The sequence below is a fragment of the Astatotilapia calliptera genome, chromosome 7, assembly GCF_964374335.1.
Source record: "Astatotilapia calliptera chromosome 7, fAstCal68.1, whole genome shotgun sequence".
Classification (NCBI taxonomy): domain Eukaryota; kingdom Metazoa; phylum Chordata; class Actinopteri; order Cichliformes; family Cichlidae; genus Astatotilapia; species Astatotilapia calliptera.
Window position 1 is genome coordinate 49,541,963 of NC_137428.1, and position 15,551 is coordinate 49,557,513.

At 38.5% G+C, this 15,551-nt stretch overlaps 2 long non-coding RNA genes across 2 annotated transcripts; one reads left to right on the forward strand and one right to left on the reverse strand.

Moving 5' to 3' along the window:
- Window positions 1–6,471: 6,471 nt before the first annotated feature.
- LOC145429880 (uncharacterized) lies at window positions 6,472–6,844 on the reverse strand. The gene is made up of 2 exons (XR_013910210.1): window positions 6,704–6,844; window positions 6,472–6,572 (listed from the first exon to the last, which is right to left on the reverse strand). It is a non-coding gene; the product is annotated as an uncharacterized LOC145429880 (long non-coding RNA).
- Window positions 6,845–7,418: 574 nt separating this feature from the next.
- LOC145430146 (uncharacterized) lies at window positions 7,419–15,078 on the forward strand. The gene is made up of 2 exons (XR_013910567.1): window positions 7,419–7,506; window positions 14,698–15,078. It is a non-coding gene; the product is annotated as an uncharacterized LOC145430146 (long non-coding RNA).
- Window positions 15,079–15,551: the final 473 nt, after the last annotated feature.

The following is a 15,551-nucleotide window of genomic DNA, read 5'->3' on the forward strand; positions in this document are numbered from 1 at the left end:
ATAAGATTTTAACTCCCTCAGTTGCTTGGATCATGAACAATTTGCATTCTTGGCTCAGTGATAACTGATTTTAATCTTGAGCTAGAAAAGAGAAGGAAGGAAGGAAAACACCAAGAATGACTTCTAAGAGTATTTTGATACCATTAAAGGCCTTGTGTCTCTGATGGTCATTTCAGCTTTGCCATGTCTTTGTTGTTTCACTGACAATTTTTTTTTTCATTATGGTGATATTATTTAAAAAAAGGGTAAGAACATGTAACATGTAGAGCAATATGGACTGAGCATTATGGAAAAAATCTTAGTATGATAATAAAAATATAACATGATTATTTGCTTAAAGGTTCCTTTTTACTGCTGAGTGAAGCGATAAGATTGTACTGTATGTACTGTACTGTAGAACCTCATACAATTGTATTTAAAATAAAAATAAAAAACCACTGGTATATGTAATAAACTTGTCATGGTTGGCTGTGTGGCAGGCGAGCAAGCAGGAGTGGTGGACCCAAAATGCAGAACTCAGACACGGAAGTGAAACTTAAAGCGCAGCTTTATTGCTGGGAAAAACCTCGTACTAACTAAACTCACCAAAAGACAAACAAAAGTCTGAACAGAGAAACCGAGGACTGAAACCCTGGAAAAGAAACACTAAACTGGAGCAGAAGCCTAAACACTAGAAACAGAACACACAGCTAGTTGAGGGTACGACGCGACAGGGAACACGCGAAAACACAGGGCTTATATACACAACCTTTCACAATAAAATGGGAAACAAGAAACAGACACAGACTTGACACTGAACTGAACTTATACTAAACAAGAGACAACGATGGCACTGCTTCAGATTCAGACGATTTGTGGCGTAACCTCATGAACGTGCTTTGGAGACAGCAGTGTATGCTACTCGTCTTGTCTTTTTAGTCTTGCTCTGTGTCCGTTGGGGTGTCATATTCACTAATGCGTGTTTTCATTTACATTTTCTGATTTGATTTCATCTTTTACCTCCCTCACAATGTTCTGATGTACACAGCTACACTACAACATTTGCATGTGTGCAAATGTTTACATACTGACAGTGTTGCTTCAAAAAGTGATGTGCTTTTCTGTTAATGTCTAATACCTTTTTTTATATTGGAAAATAGACTGTAGTTAATATATAACCAAGGTGTTATACAGAAAATAAAGAAGTTATCTTCTTTGCAAGTATTTTTATGACTCTGTATTATTGCAACTACATTATTATCAATCCAGTACATTTTAGCCACTTACAATATCTTTATAGAACTGTGATCTTATACACTTTTCTGTGCCCCTCTTGACCAAATCTTTCTTGAAAAAGACATTTTTGATGTGAAACACATTTACCTGGAGAAAATCACCTTTCTAAAAACTAGGGTTGCAAAGGGGCGGAAAATTTCCGGTAAATTTCCGAAAAGTTTCCGGTAAATTTCCATGGTAAGTTAAGCTTGGGAATTTTGGAAATATTCCATATTGGAAACTGTCCATGGAAATAATGGGAATTATGGAAATTAATGGGAATTTAGGAGAACTAACTGGGAATATATTATTTCCAAGCATAAATATAAACAGAAATCATAAGAAAACCTCCATGCAAAATGTTTTCAACAGATATTTAAACAGATTTATTTGTAAGTACAGTAGAATAGAACACGTTTCAATAACTTGTTTCATGGATGAATAAAAACAGAAATGTTGAGTTCAATATTACCATCCCCTAACCCCGCTCATTCAAAAATGCCCCCTGTCCAAAAATCTCCACAAAGTCCCATTCAAAAGGTTAAATGAAAAATGCCACTTATCCTCCAAAACGTCCCATTAAACATGCAAATCTTCCTTCAAGCAATCCTCTTTTCTCATTTTTGCTCAGTCAATAGACTCTTCCTGGACCTCATCATCATCCAACAACATGTCCACTTCCTCAGCATCCAACTCTGAGTCTTCCTCTTCAGTGTCACTTTCCAGCCTTGTTGAGGATGGCTCTGTGTCAGGCTCAAAGAGCCGTAGGTTTGCCCGAATGCCGACCGCTTTTCCACTCTCACATTTGTGAGCCTGTTGCGAACCTTTGTGTGGGTGTTCCCAAACAGTGACCAGTTGCGCTCGGAGGCAGCTGATGATGGTGGGATTTGGAGGAGGATGGAGGCTACAGGTGCAAGGGCCTCAGATTCACATAGTCCCTTCCACCAGGTGGCTGCAGATATGTGCTGTCATGACTGCCATATTCCATCCCCTTTCCAAAGGCCTTGCTTTGTTCGATACTTTGCCAAACTGCCTAGAACTTTGCCTTTATCGAGACCCAGGTGGTCAGACATGGCTGTAATGACCGCATAGGCACCGTTGATCTCTTCCCCAGAAAGTATGCCCTTGTCATATTTGGGGTCCAGCATGTATGCTGCTGCATGCACTGGCTTCATGCAGAACTCCCTCCGCTGTTCCAATGACTTGACCACAGCCGTTTCCTCTGCTTTCAGTAGTAGGGAAGTGGGCAGAATTGTCTGGATTTCTTCTTTGAGTTCTGCAAAAAGGCACTGGACATCTGACAAGATGGCACCATCCCCCTCTATCTTCGCTATTGCTGCTGCAATAGGTTTGAGGATTTTCTGACTGCTAGATACTCTTTCCCAGAACACATCATCCAAGATGACCTTCTTGATGTCACTGTCGATGCCTACATACTGGGATATGGCCATCTCTTGCAGAGACTCCTTTCCCTTCAGAAGGCTGTCAAACATGATAACAACACCACCCCATCGCTTTATGCTGGGAAGCTTCAGTGTAGTACTCTTGTTCTTTTCCTTTTGCTTTGACAGAAATGTAGCGGAAGTTACTTGTTTGCCTTTAACATATTTCAGAACTTGCTTCACTCTCTTATTCAGAGTGTCCATTGTTTTTAGTGCCATTATGTCTTTTAGGAGAAGGTTTAGTGTATGGGCTGCACAGCCAATAGTAGTTATATGAGGGTAGGTCTCCTCCACATGTGCCCAGGCAACCTTCATGTTGGCTGCATTGTCAGTGACCAGTGCAAAAACCTTATCTGGTCCAAGGTCATTGATGATCACTTTTAGCTCATCTGCAATGTATTGGCCTGTGTGTCTGTTTTCCTTTGTGTCTACACTCTAGTAGAACACAGGCTGAGGAGTGGTGATTATGTAGTTAATAATTCCTTGTCCCCTGATATTGGACCATCCATCAGAGATGACTGAAATACAGTCAGCTTGGTCAATGGTCTGTTTCACCTTTGCTTGAACTCGACTGAACTCTTCATCCAGTAGATGAGTAGACAATGCATGTCTGGTTGGGGGAATGTATGCTGGTCGGAGAACATTCAAAAATCTCTTCCAGTACACATTGGATGTCAGCATCAGGGGTGAGCCAGCTGCATAGATTGCACGAGCGAAACACTTATCTGCGTTTTTCTGGCTAGTGTCATCCATAAAATCAAAGATGCCAGAGGGACCAGGAGCTGATGAGTGGGTATCTGACTCTGATACAGCTGAAACAGATTCATTTTCCCCTTGAGTGGAACTCCTGGCAGCTGCATGTGTTGGGCCTTGAGGAATTTTTTTGCACTTTGCAATGTGCTGCTGCATTTTTGTGGCATTCTTCACGTACGTCTCATCACAATACTTACACATATATACAGATTTCCCTTGTACATTAGCTGGTGTAAAATGTCTCCACACATCAGATAGCGCACGTGGCATTTTTCTGTAAAATAAAACAAGAGCTTGTAAAAATGCTAATGCAATGCAAGAGATCGTAATAATACAATTGCAATATGATAATAAACAGATATAAATAGTAAGGCTAGCCAAACAACTGGAATGATCTTCAAAACAAAACAACCAAATGAGGAAGCTAGCATCTTCTTTATGTTATACTAGCTATGGCTTATTTAGCATCTAACAGATGCTAGCATTTTATTTAGCATCTAACAGATGCTAGCATTTTATTTAGCATCTTATCAGATGCTAGCATTTTATTTAGCATCTTATCAGATGCTAGCATTTTATTTAGCATCTTATCAGATTGCTATCTACCAGATTAATACATTTTATGTGATATTCACAATTTAAACATTTAATGAATATATTTTCCCATAATATCATCAAAACTTACCTCACTTGTTAAGTCCACAGGCTCAAATGTGTGCCTTTAATACTCTTTGTCCTTCAGGCTCAAAAGTGTGGTCCATGTGTACATGTGATGGAGGCATGCACAGTGCCAGTAGGTGGTCTCAATAGCCATGCAGCAAGCTTGTGCTCTGTACATGTGATTAAGGAATGGCATGGATATTCAAGTGTATTTGAATTGCATTTGTTTGTTTTTGTCAATATTATGCTAAAATATACTTTCCTCAACTATATTTAAGTTCCCTAAGAAGAGCCAACCTTCAATTTTGAAAATTCCCACTTTATTCCCATAAATTCCCGTTTATTCCCATAAATTCCCGTTAATTCCCATGGAAAGATTCCATCTTTGAAAATTCCGGGAATTTTGCAACCCTACTAAAAACAGATTGCAGCTTCAACCTTGTCAGGCGAATGTTCTTTTTCAGTCAAAGGCTACGTTCACACTGCAGGCGAAAGCGCATCAAATACGATTTTTTGACCCTATGCGACCCATATCCGATCATGGTATGACAGTGTGAACGGCACAAATACGATATTTTCAAATCCGATCTGGGTCACTTTCGTATGTGGTACTGAATCCGATACATATCCGATGTTTCAGAAAGCGACTGCTGTTTGAACGGTCAAGTCGCATTAAATCCGTCTTTTACGTCACTGACACAAGACGGACGCCAATTATCAGCTCCGGAGAAGCGCCCGAGAAGACATCGCGAACGCTTCCTGGCCATCCGGTGAAACTGCTGGGAAGACAAAGCTGGAGAAACGTGAACATTTTATTTGTACTGTATAATCTGCAGACTCTGACAGAAATCTGCAACTATCCTTTGAAGCACCGCTCCTCTAAAACAACAATAAGGATAATTATTAGGTTATTTACATTATTATGTAAATAACAAAATAACTTAAAGCAAAAATTGGGAAACGTGAAGTCCGAAGTCTTTATATTAAGGGCCACCTGTCAAACAATATTGTTTGGTCTGGGTCTAAACAGAGCGCGTTGTGTGTGACGTCTTCTTTTGCGCATGCGGGCCGCTTTGAGCGTTCACACTAGAGCGCGTTTGCTGTCACATTTTATTTGTAGTGTGAACGAGCAGACAAAAAAATCGGATTTGATCAAAAAATCTGAATTGAGCATTAAGACCTGCAGTGTGAACGTAGCCAAAATGACTTGATATCATTTATGAGAGATATGTCTGAGATATTGTTGAGATTATAGGTCAACAACTCATTTACAAAAGTTAAAATATGAGAAATCAAATTTTGGCAAAAATCTTTTTTTGGCAGTCAATCGTTTTGGTACGACACCGGCTGTTTGTCCTACACTGTTTCCATCAACCTTGTTGGCTCTAACGCTGTTCCAACCACATGATTGGTTTTGGGTGGCACTCATTGTCATTTGCCTTTTGTGTTGCCCATGAAATCAATGGATGGAATGTGTTCTACCAACTTTATATTGACCACGTCTGATATTCTATAGATGAAAATGTTATTTCACGATAATTATCTGTACTGTTTTATCACCAGTGGCTACTTATAGAGTGGGTTAAATGCTAATAACCGAGAGGATAGTCCTTCGGAGGCATTTAGATGTACCTGTTTACAAAACTAAACAAACAAACAAATAAATAATGATGAAATATTTTACCAAAGCACTATATTTTTAGTTGAACTGTACATGTACAAAGCAACTAAAGATGAGAAGGGGTGCTTTTGACTTTGTATGGGGATTAATGGTGGTAAACTCAGAACATAAAATCTCAAAATTAGTGCCTTCTCTATTTTAGTTTTTTATATTTGAAGTTGCATAGTTTAATAATGTGTTGTTTTTATTATTAAGTCCCCATTTCCCATTGCAGACAGGGGTAATAATTTACTTCCTGTGGATGCTGACTAGTCAAACAAGCTCTGAGAAAACAAAGCAAACTGTCATGGTTCCTTAAAACTGTCTAAACCCCTAATAGGAAACTTGCAATGCCTCTCTTTTCAGTAAGGAAAAGGGTACATTATATCTAAATGGCAAATTTAAGTAGTCAGTGCAGCAAGTATTGCTCCTGATCGATAAATGAAAGTTGCTCCAATCATTTAGGCTTTCCTTATAGTCACTTGTTAGCAGGATTTGGATTTCAAATAGATTAAAGATGTGGTGACATCCATTCTGTCGCACTAAGAAATTACCTTGTAAGGAAGAGGACTCCCTTACTGCATTTATTTATATTGTATTGTCTGTATAGCACTTTAGAGCACACCTTTCACTTTATTAAAAGCACCTTATCAAGCACTTTATGTAGCATTGCACTTTAAGCATGGATTTGCACACAAGAAGTTTAAATATTTATTGACTATTTATTGGGAATTTTAAAATCAGTTGGTGGCCTTGTTTCAGATCCTGCACAGCTGCTCCTCATCAAGGAATGTGGTGGTTGTCTGTCAGGAGAGAAGAATGGTGATTGAGATTGTGATTAAGGTTTACCAATAAGGAAAACTAATGCAAATGTGTGTGTGAAATCTAGGGAAAAGTGTTGCAAATAAGTGTTTGTAAGTTAATGATTACTCACCTTTCTTGCCTGTGTCCTCTTCAAGGTGTTTGGGCAAATGTTTCCCTGGGGGTCCAGACACCATTTAAAGGTTCCGGGAGAGACCATGGGTAAAGAGTGTGGTGAATCTTTTTGTGCTTGGGTTTCTGGGTTTTTATAATATTGGGTTTGGTGTAACATTAAAGTGTGAAGTATTTATTAATATGTAAATGTGAAAATGTATTTATGTATTTATTTATTCTTATTGATATATTGTATACTGTGGTGGAAGGTTGGGATTTAAGAATTTACCTGAGAGTGGAATAATGGTTAAGTCTGTGACAGCTGAACATATTTAAGGCTGCCAGTTGTCATTAGAGGGGGATTTTTTGTGCTGTGAAGAAGCTCGACAAGTTAATTGTTTTAAGGAGAACCATATAGCAAATAAATACTTTGTTCCACTACACTTGCCTTGGTCTGTCTCACTGTGTTTCCAGCCGCTAAGGGCTGCCCTGTTACATACCTGCAGAAAGCTTAAGGAAACCATAACAGAATCAATGAGGGTGGTGCTTTAATTTCATAGGCAAGGATGAACTGAGATAAATGTGATAAAATTAACCAAGTCTCAAGGGCAGCTTTTTCTTTCAGCTGAGTGACATTTGTGTTTCTGCATTATCTGAACTCTGCGTTACGTAACTCGAGTCTCTCACTTTCCCTTTGTATAGAATTAAAAGGGAACCTGTGCTCTTCTGTTTCACAGGTCAATGGCAATAAAAGCACTGTGCCCACCTGACAACCAACTGCTGCGCGAGGACCATGGCGTTCTACACATTCCTACTCACAAGGTACATTGCAAGTATCCGCACATGTTGGAGTGAGTAATCATTCCCTTCAAAACGTTGTAGTCATTTCTCAAATCACGACAGCAATTGTGCAGAGGCTGAATGCAGCGTGACCCAGACTGGCTTATGATTTTCCTGAAGCCGCTCTATGAAATGAGCTCGAGTCTGATAGGGTTGATGAATCCCTTCATTGTCTGTTGATATAGTTGGTCATGGTGTTTAGGGGGCCATTTTTGATATCATAATCAAGCCGCATCAGATCCATGAGTTCGTAGCATTATCTGCGGGCCTGTTCATTTAATGCCGCCATGGGCTTTTAATGAGAGGCACATTATAGAGGAAGACTAGAAGCAATGTGATTTTAATAGGCTCACTATGGTCCACTGGCAAGGGAAAACAGTCACTGCATTAGTTCTTTCAGAGCGCATAATTTAAGTAAGCGAGAGCAGCCAGGATGCTGTCTGCTTGTTGAAGTTCAGTCTTATAGCCGCCCTGTGTCGACGAGACGGCGTGTCGTTGTTTAATGTAGATAAGGTGCTTAGAATATGTTAACCTTTTCCTCATTTGTTTTGTGAGTGTACCCTTTTTGTTCCACCGTGAAATGAGAAGTCTTTGGTGCTACAGGGCAAATCGGAACTCGCATGGGGCTCACGAGGCAGAGACATGTGGCACCTGAACATTAGCCTTCAATCGAAATGAGAAAAGACGAGGGGAGAGGAGTGAGTGTGGGGGAAGAAAGAAGACAAGAGATTGAGGAGGGGTTGGGGTTGGGGCAGCAGTAGTCTGTTCAGGGTTTGGGTAACAGCTATTTCTTGTCTCCCTGGCTCATTCTATCTTTCTTTTCATTCTCCCTCTTTCCGTCTGTGGCCGTTAAAGCTCAGTACCTGAGGCACTGCAATTATTGGTACGGTAAAGATGAAAGGTCACAACTGTTAGCAGAAGAGAAGGAAGTGACAGAATGAGGAGTGAGGACATTCCAACTTTCTAAAGCTTCAAGTGGTGAGGCACAGAGAAAGAAAGGCTGTCAGAAGTCCTGCTTATTGACTATGCAAAGCAACGGTTCTTGACCTTTTTTTTCCTGTTTCTTTCCGAACCTATTAACCATTTAATGCAAAGTGTTTTAAGCAAACTTTTGACCTCTGTTAGAAACCACATTGTCAAAAGTAACAATATCCTTTTGTCAAATACTCCAAATGAGGCCCAAAGCAATCTCAGTGGCCTAAAACTGGCATATATAGTTTAGTAACAGACTATTCAGGAGAACAGTTGTATCAAGCCCAAATGGCCAGCCATGATAATATGACAAATTACTTCTCTGCCTTAAATGTATTTTTTTTTTTTATCTCAAAGGTGAAAACAATAAAGGATCTGTTTTTTAAGCTTTGGGTATCAGATGTAAAATGTTAAAAGTTTTGAGACTCTACAAAAAGTATTTTAAGTGCAATCCCAGTGAGGCTACACAACAGGCACGGAGAAATAAACACTATTATGCAAGTGCAGTGGGCTGCAAAAACACAAAACCAGGGCCAGAGAAAACTTTCTTAACCTACGTACTGGGTGAGTTCATTTAATTTCAACAAAAAACAGGCCATGTTAGACTACAGCACCCTGCTCTTACAGTTTATCTGTGGGTCCTTTAGAAAACTTTTGGAGTAGATGGAAATTCTGCCTTTAGTCACTAACATGGGTAATGCACACTATCTGACACACCCGTGTTGGTGTTGTTCCTACATCATCATTGCATGTTGGTCAAGCGTCAACAAAACTGACCAATCGTGTTGCTTGGGCATTCGGTTAGCATTGGCCAAAAAAGTTAGCTAATGCTAAAAGAAAAACAATCACAGGCAATTATGCATTAATTAATGTTTGAAATGCTCACCATTTGTTCCAGAACAGGCATATAAACAAAGACCATTGTTTTCCTTTTCTTCTATATTTCAAAGCCACAATATCATAACAACATGACTGATCAGTTACAGTGTTGATGGACCAATTCAATTCAACTTTATTTATATAGCACCAAATCACAATAACAATCGCCTCGAGGCGCTTATTGTATCAGATATCAGATATACAAGGTAATACTATGATGCTGTTGGTATCTTGTCAGCTTACTCGTAACTGTTTATTAATCTTTGCGTCTTTTGTGTGTGTGATTATTGTGACTAATAAATAAATCAACATTATAATAATATTATTTCTAGATTATATAATTACTACATATGCATGAAATTGAAAATTTTCTTTGACTTTGGTGTTCATTAGCATTTTTCACTGAAATGTCTTGTGATGTCCCCTGTCTATCTGGCTTGAAATTTAACCGTAAGTACTCAGCAAATTATTAGTCATTCAACAGAAAACACACACTTATTTATATTCTTTCACCTGCACCTTACCTACCCACTCTGAGAGCTATGCCGTCCCTAGAGACTCCTTAGAGTCTCTGTTGAGAGTTAGGACATGACAGAAGGACAAGTCAAGTGGTCGAGTGAATGCAGAAGTGGGAGGATAAAAAAAAGAGAAAAGAAAAAAAGATGGATTTGGGGTGTAGCTGTCCAGGCAATTGGTTTGTAAGTGGAAGATGAAAGACAGGAACTGCGGGCAAAAAGACCATGAGAGTATATGAGACAGCAAATGAGGAAATTGGAGGGAAAGTAAAATTAAGCAGAGATGTTGAGAAGGGAAGGAAAAGGCAAAAGGGAGCCTGGGAGATCTATTCACAAGGGGAAGAGTATTGTATTTCAAGCCCATATTTTTGTGCCATTCAAATGACTGCAGGTTTATCATGCCCCAGGCTCTTCTATATAAAGCTCAGACAGATGCTGGATTTTCCACATTATGGCTATAGCATCTGATTAATACAATTCCTGTCCATGTTTTTACTGTCATCAGCCAGCATCCAGGCGGACCTGCTTTCAGAGGTCGCTGGCCACCTGCCTCCTGTGCATTGTTATAGGCGTTATAAGGCAATGTCGAAAATGTACACACTGCCACCAAATAAAAAAATCACTAGGCATTGAGTCTGTCATTCAATACTGTATGACAGCATTTTAACACTGTAAACACTTTGCTGGTGTTAAATATATATAGTAATTCCCATGCAGTTTTTCACTACTGCAAACTACAACATTTGAATTAATACATCCAAATTTAAGGTTTGCACATAAACAAAGCATGTTGATGACTTTCATTAATTTGGAACTCAACCTCAACAGTGTGGTTAAGGTCGGTCACAAGTCTTGAGTGATTAATTGGTTAAGTATTCCAGTTTATTCCAAACATGTTTATAGGATTGAGTTCATGGCTTAATTCACTAGTAATGTTTTTCCATACTATACTTAAAAAGCATCATAAAGCCTTTCGCAAGATACTGCAAAGCCTTTTTCTCTACATTTTATTATGTGTTATGGCATAAGGTCTTTAATTGGTTCCATAGGTACTAAGAGCAAACCCTGATGAATGACCCTATATCAAAAATGTATGTGGACAGTAGTTCTTACTTCTCTGACAAAAATATGTAGACAAATGTTTTTTATTTTAGTAATTTGGGATTTTATGTAATATCTCTACACAAGGCAGCTACAGACTGTGATATAAATAACAACACATTGATAAATTTAATTTCAAGGTAATAGCTGTTACAGTATATTTGTACATTTTCTTTACACCTGGTGATAGAAGCAGTGTTAACCTCTATTACTGTGCTGCTATCATCTCTCCATGGAAGATTTGAAAGGCTCTTTTATCTTGACTCAAACGGTATAAAAGTAGACTAAAAGTACTCCATAAAAGCCATAATTTCTTCAAATTATAATGGATCTGGCAAATGCTGAAAGCCAGCTATTTTATCAACCATCCCTCACTTCTTCCCATTACAAGTCTGAAGTCTCAAGATGTCTGACCAAGGTCAGCTCGCACGACTCATATCAAGGTACCCTTAAATTTCTGCAGAACAACCTTAATTATCACATTTCTATTATCTTCTTTGTATGTTCATATTTCTCACACTAGATGGAGTGTCTCTCGTATGCCATTATAAATTATTGGTCTTTATGGAAGCATACTGTGTAAAACACTAACATGCAACTGGCAGAGACAGCCTTTCCTATAATAGCGTTCAGGTTCCTGCAGAAGCTTGACTGTCAGCTTATACACAAGCCACACATATGAGTTCACATCTGCAAGAGAGTGAGGTACATAGACCGCAGAAGTACATGGAAATGTGTGGATTATATCATCAGAAATATTCTCAGATACATGCAGTACAGATTGGGCTTATAGCATAAATAATGCTACCATATACAATAGGCATTCGTCAAATTAAGATAAGATAAGATAAGATAACCTTTATTAGTCCCACACGTGGGAAATTTGTTTTGTCACATTTAAGAATACAATTTCTATAGTAAGTAAGTAAGTAAGTAAAATTTATTTATATAGCGCTTTTCACAGATAAAAATCACAAAGTGCTTTACAACACAGGAAATGGAAATATAAAAACAATATAACAATAAATAAAAAATGTAAAACTATAAAAACAGCATAAGAAGAAATTAATCAAATGCTTTTCTAAATAAAAATGTCTTCAGCTGTTTCTTAAAAGAATCAATGGAGTCCGTGCAGCAAAGAGACAGTGGGAGAGAATTCCACAACCGTGGTGCCACAGTCTGAAAGGCCCGATCACCACGAGTTTTAAAACGAGTGCGCGGTACCACCAGCAGTCTCTGGTCTAATGACCGAGAAAATGTATGTGGTTTCAGCAGGTCGGATAAATATTGAGGAGCTTGACCATGTAGGGCCCTAAAGGTTAGAACTAAAATTTTAAAATGAAACCTAAAATTTTCATTTTAATTTGAAAAGTAGTAGTATAACTTGGCATGAACAAATTCCAAATGCCATCTACACTGGAAAGTTTTTGGTAATAGAAATTTAGAAAATTAACCACTTTTTAATAATAATGTATAAAAAAGAAATTATGATGATCATTAATTTTTAAATTTTTTTATATAAAAAAAATCAATTTGTATATAATTTATAATTTTTCCCATCTACCTACTGCAAAGTGGGGAATTTACTGATTTCTTTTCACACTCATGATGCTACACTGAATACTTTGCCTTTTTGTGATTAGATTAAATATGTGAGGTTGCTTGGGGGTTTTTTGTTTTTGTTTTTCATTTGAAAACCAGTTGTGTTTAGTAAAGGTAGTTATCTGAGTAGCAGGCTAAACCAAGTTTGTTAAATGTATTTCTTATTCCAGCTGCTCACAGATGTAATTAAAAGCTTGAAGCTTGAGCATTACCATCCTGACACAGATTAGGTCTTGGTAGAGTGTCTGTGTTTCACCCATTGGCCTGACAGTAAGAGAAGGTCAGACAATTAACCTATGTGTCCTGCACCGGCCGGTGTCATGCCATGGGTAAATAAAGCTGTTACACTTTTGGATGTTTCTCTGTCGTCCCCCATTTTTGTGTCTGTTTCTATGCAACAGTGTGTACCATGTGTTGTTGTTGTTGTTACTTTATTTTCCAAAGTGGATTTGAAACAGAGAATGTTTTATAGAAGAATAATTAGGCCTTAAGGTACTGTGGGCTCTCAAGTAATCTTCTCTTAGGTGTTCCAGTGTCTGCTAGTTTAATAACCTGCAAGAAGCAATTTAAAAAAACATACAATAGTCAAAAATTTCTCGTAATTTTTGTATTATTTCCTTATGGGTTTATTCATTTAATTTTCTATTCTTCTCTTACTGATTTGATCCATTCATTTGATATTCTTCAAGTATGATTTCAGTTTTTCTCATGTATTGATTTAGTCATTATATAACTTGCTCAATATGAAAAAAATCTGAAACAAACAAAGGCCTATGGCTAATTTTACCACCTAAGACAACCTTAAAATATGCTATGATATGATCTGATAAAAAAGATCAAACTTTTAAGCAGCTCACTTTCAGATTCAATAGTAAATCAATTCCAAATGGCTGAAGTGCAGATTTAAAGAGAGATACAATGAAATTGTTTGACTGCAGTACCATCACTGTGCTGCTTTTGACCCTTTTCGTGTGGAATTGTTTTTTTGTGCTAGTAAGGGAAAAACACACACACAACTCCTTGTTTGTCCTTTCTGGCTGAGTGATTCCTGCATCAGTCAATCAATACTGAACCATAGCTGAACCAATATTTTTTGTTCCTTCTTTTAATATGACCAACGAGACATTGTCTGCCAATGGATATCTGGGTTGTTTGGCCATGCTGGATGCTTGCTCTGTGTCAGTCAGAATCAACAAATACCCTGTGCTCAAATGCCCTTTTGTCAGCGTTTGCTCTCGTTGTTACTTACAAGTTGGGATGGTTTGTACCAGTCTATTTTGGCCAGGGCAATCGTTGCAAAGGCGCTGGCACATTTTGTCTGATCTTCAACTTTTATTGGTGTAAGTAAACCAGCACAAACACAAGGCAAAGATTAAAAATGTCCACACAGAAACAAGTTCTGAACCTTGTTGCTGTGAAATGACAGTGCTAACCACTGAGCCACTATGCCACCTCCATACTGGTGATAAGTATGTGAATGCTTGGCAAAGACTCTGTCACGTTCAGACTGAAAGGGTAAATGTTTTTCAGGCAATCTGAGCCATCTGGTGTGTGGTGGAGACACCAGCTGGAGGGAGGCAGGAAGATGGGTTCAATCAGTCTGTGAGAAAATGGCATAAGTAAGAGAGTAAGGACTGTGAATCAGGTGATGTCTCACGATCAGGGCGAGAAGTCCGGTGAGTCAGTTTCAGTTGTGGAGACCTGCTGAATGCCAAGACTGTAGTCTTCTGTTGCGAAAAGAGTGACGGCACACTCAGAATCCACCTCAACTTGTCAAATTTACATTTTCTTTTGTCTTGTTCAGCATGGTTTTCTCTAATACCAGTCCAGTGCAGCTATTCAACAACTGTTGACTCTTTTAAATGGAAAAAAAGAACCTTCTGCGTAAGTTCAATAAGGAAGATCTGTAATCACTCCTCTGCCTGCTCTTCTGGGTGTTCGGCTGCTTTTCCGTTCCTTACATGTCTAGCGCTTTCCCATGCTATCAATCTCAATACCGACATCATTACTCTAGTCCAATGATCCTCTCGCCCGCCTTCTTTGACCTAACCAGCCTCTACTTTGCATGGTTAAAATCTTTGCTCTCTGTCATTCTCCCTTTCAGGCTGTCTTTCTTGCAACCCACCGCCTCCCCATCTCCACATCAGACACCTCAGCGACAGCTCCATTCAAGCCTCAGTCTTCATCTTCACCACCGCCAGCGTCTAGACTCCGGGGGGTCCTCTCCTAAATCCTGTCACCACTGGGATTCCTTTCTGCCATGATGGTTCATCAGAGTCTCATCACCAAATACATTCATTTTTCATCATGTTCAATTCTTCCAAGTGATGTCCCCTTATTGCACTAAAAGTTGAAAGACATTTTACTCTTCAGACACTGGGAGCAAGACCATACCTGATTATGTTAAACTTTCTTCAGCATAACTATCTGTCTTATTTGAGTTACGTAACCTAACATTGGCAATCAGGCAGAGCTGTAACACAAAGATGGTTATAAATCTAGTTTATTTTACAAAGTACCATCCCAAATCCATGGCTCTAAGAATCCTAACATACCATACACGTAGCGCGTTCATTATAACAAGTTGTCAAAATGCTGCTGCCATTCAAGAAACTTTTAATAATGCAAATATAATCACTTATAAAGATTACAAATAAGACAGATGGGAGAAAACGGTCAAAGAACCACACAATAAGCTGTCAGGTTCAGGCTTCTCCCCTAAACTAATATAATTACGCTAAACTAATAGGACCACAATCAGAAACAGAACTGCTGGTATCTCCTAACCCTCTGTTTTCAGATCACATCACTCTATTAATACTTACTATTAATGGAGAATAAAATTGTTGAAGCAAACAGGGAAAAAGTAGGACAGGACGTGTTTTTAAGGTGTCTTTTCTCTAATGAAACATGTAGTTGATTGGTTCTATCCTTTTTTAATCAAGTTGTCTTACATCC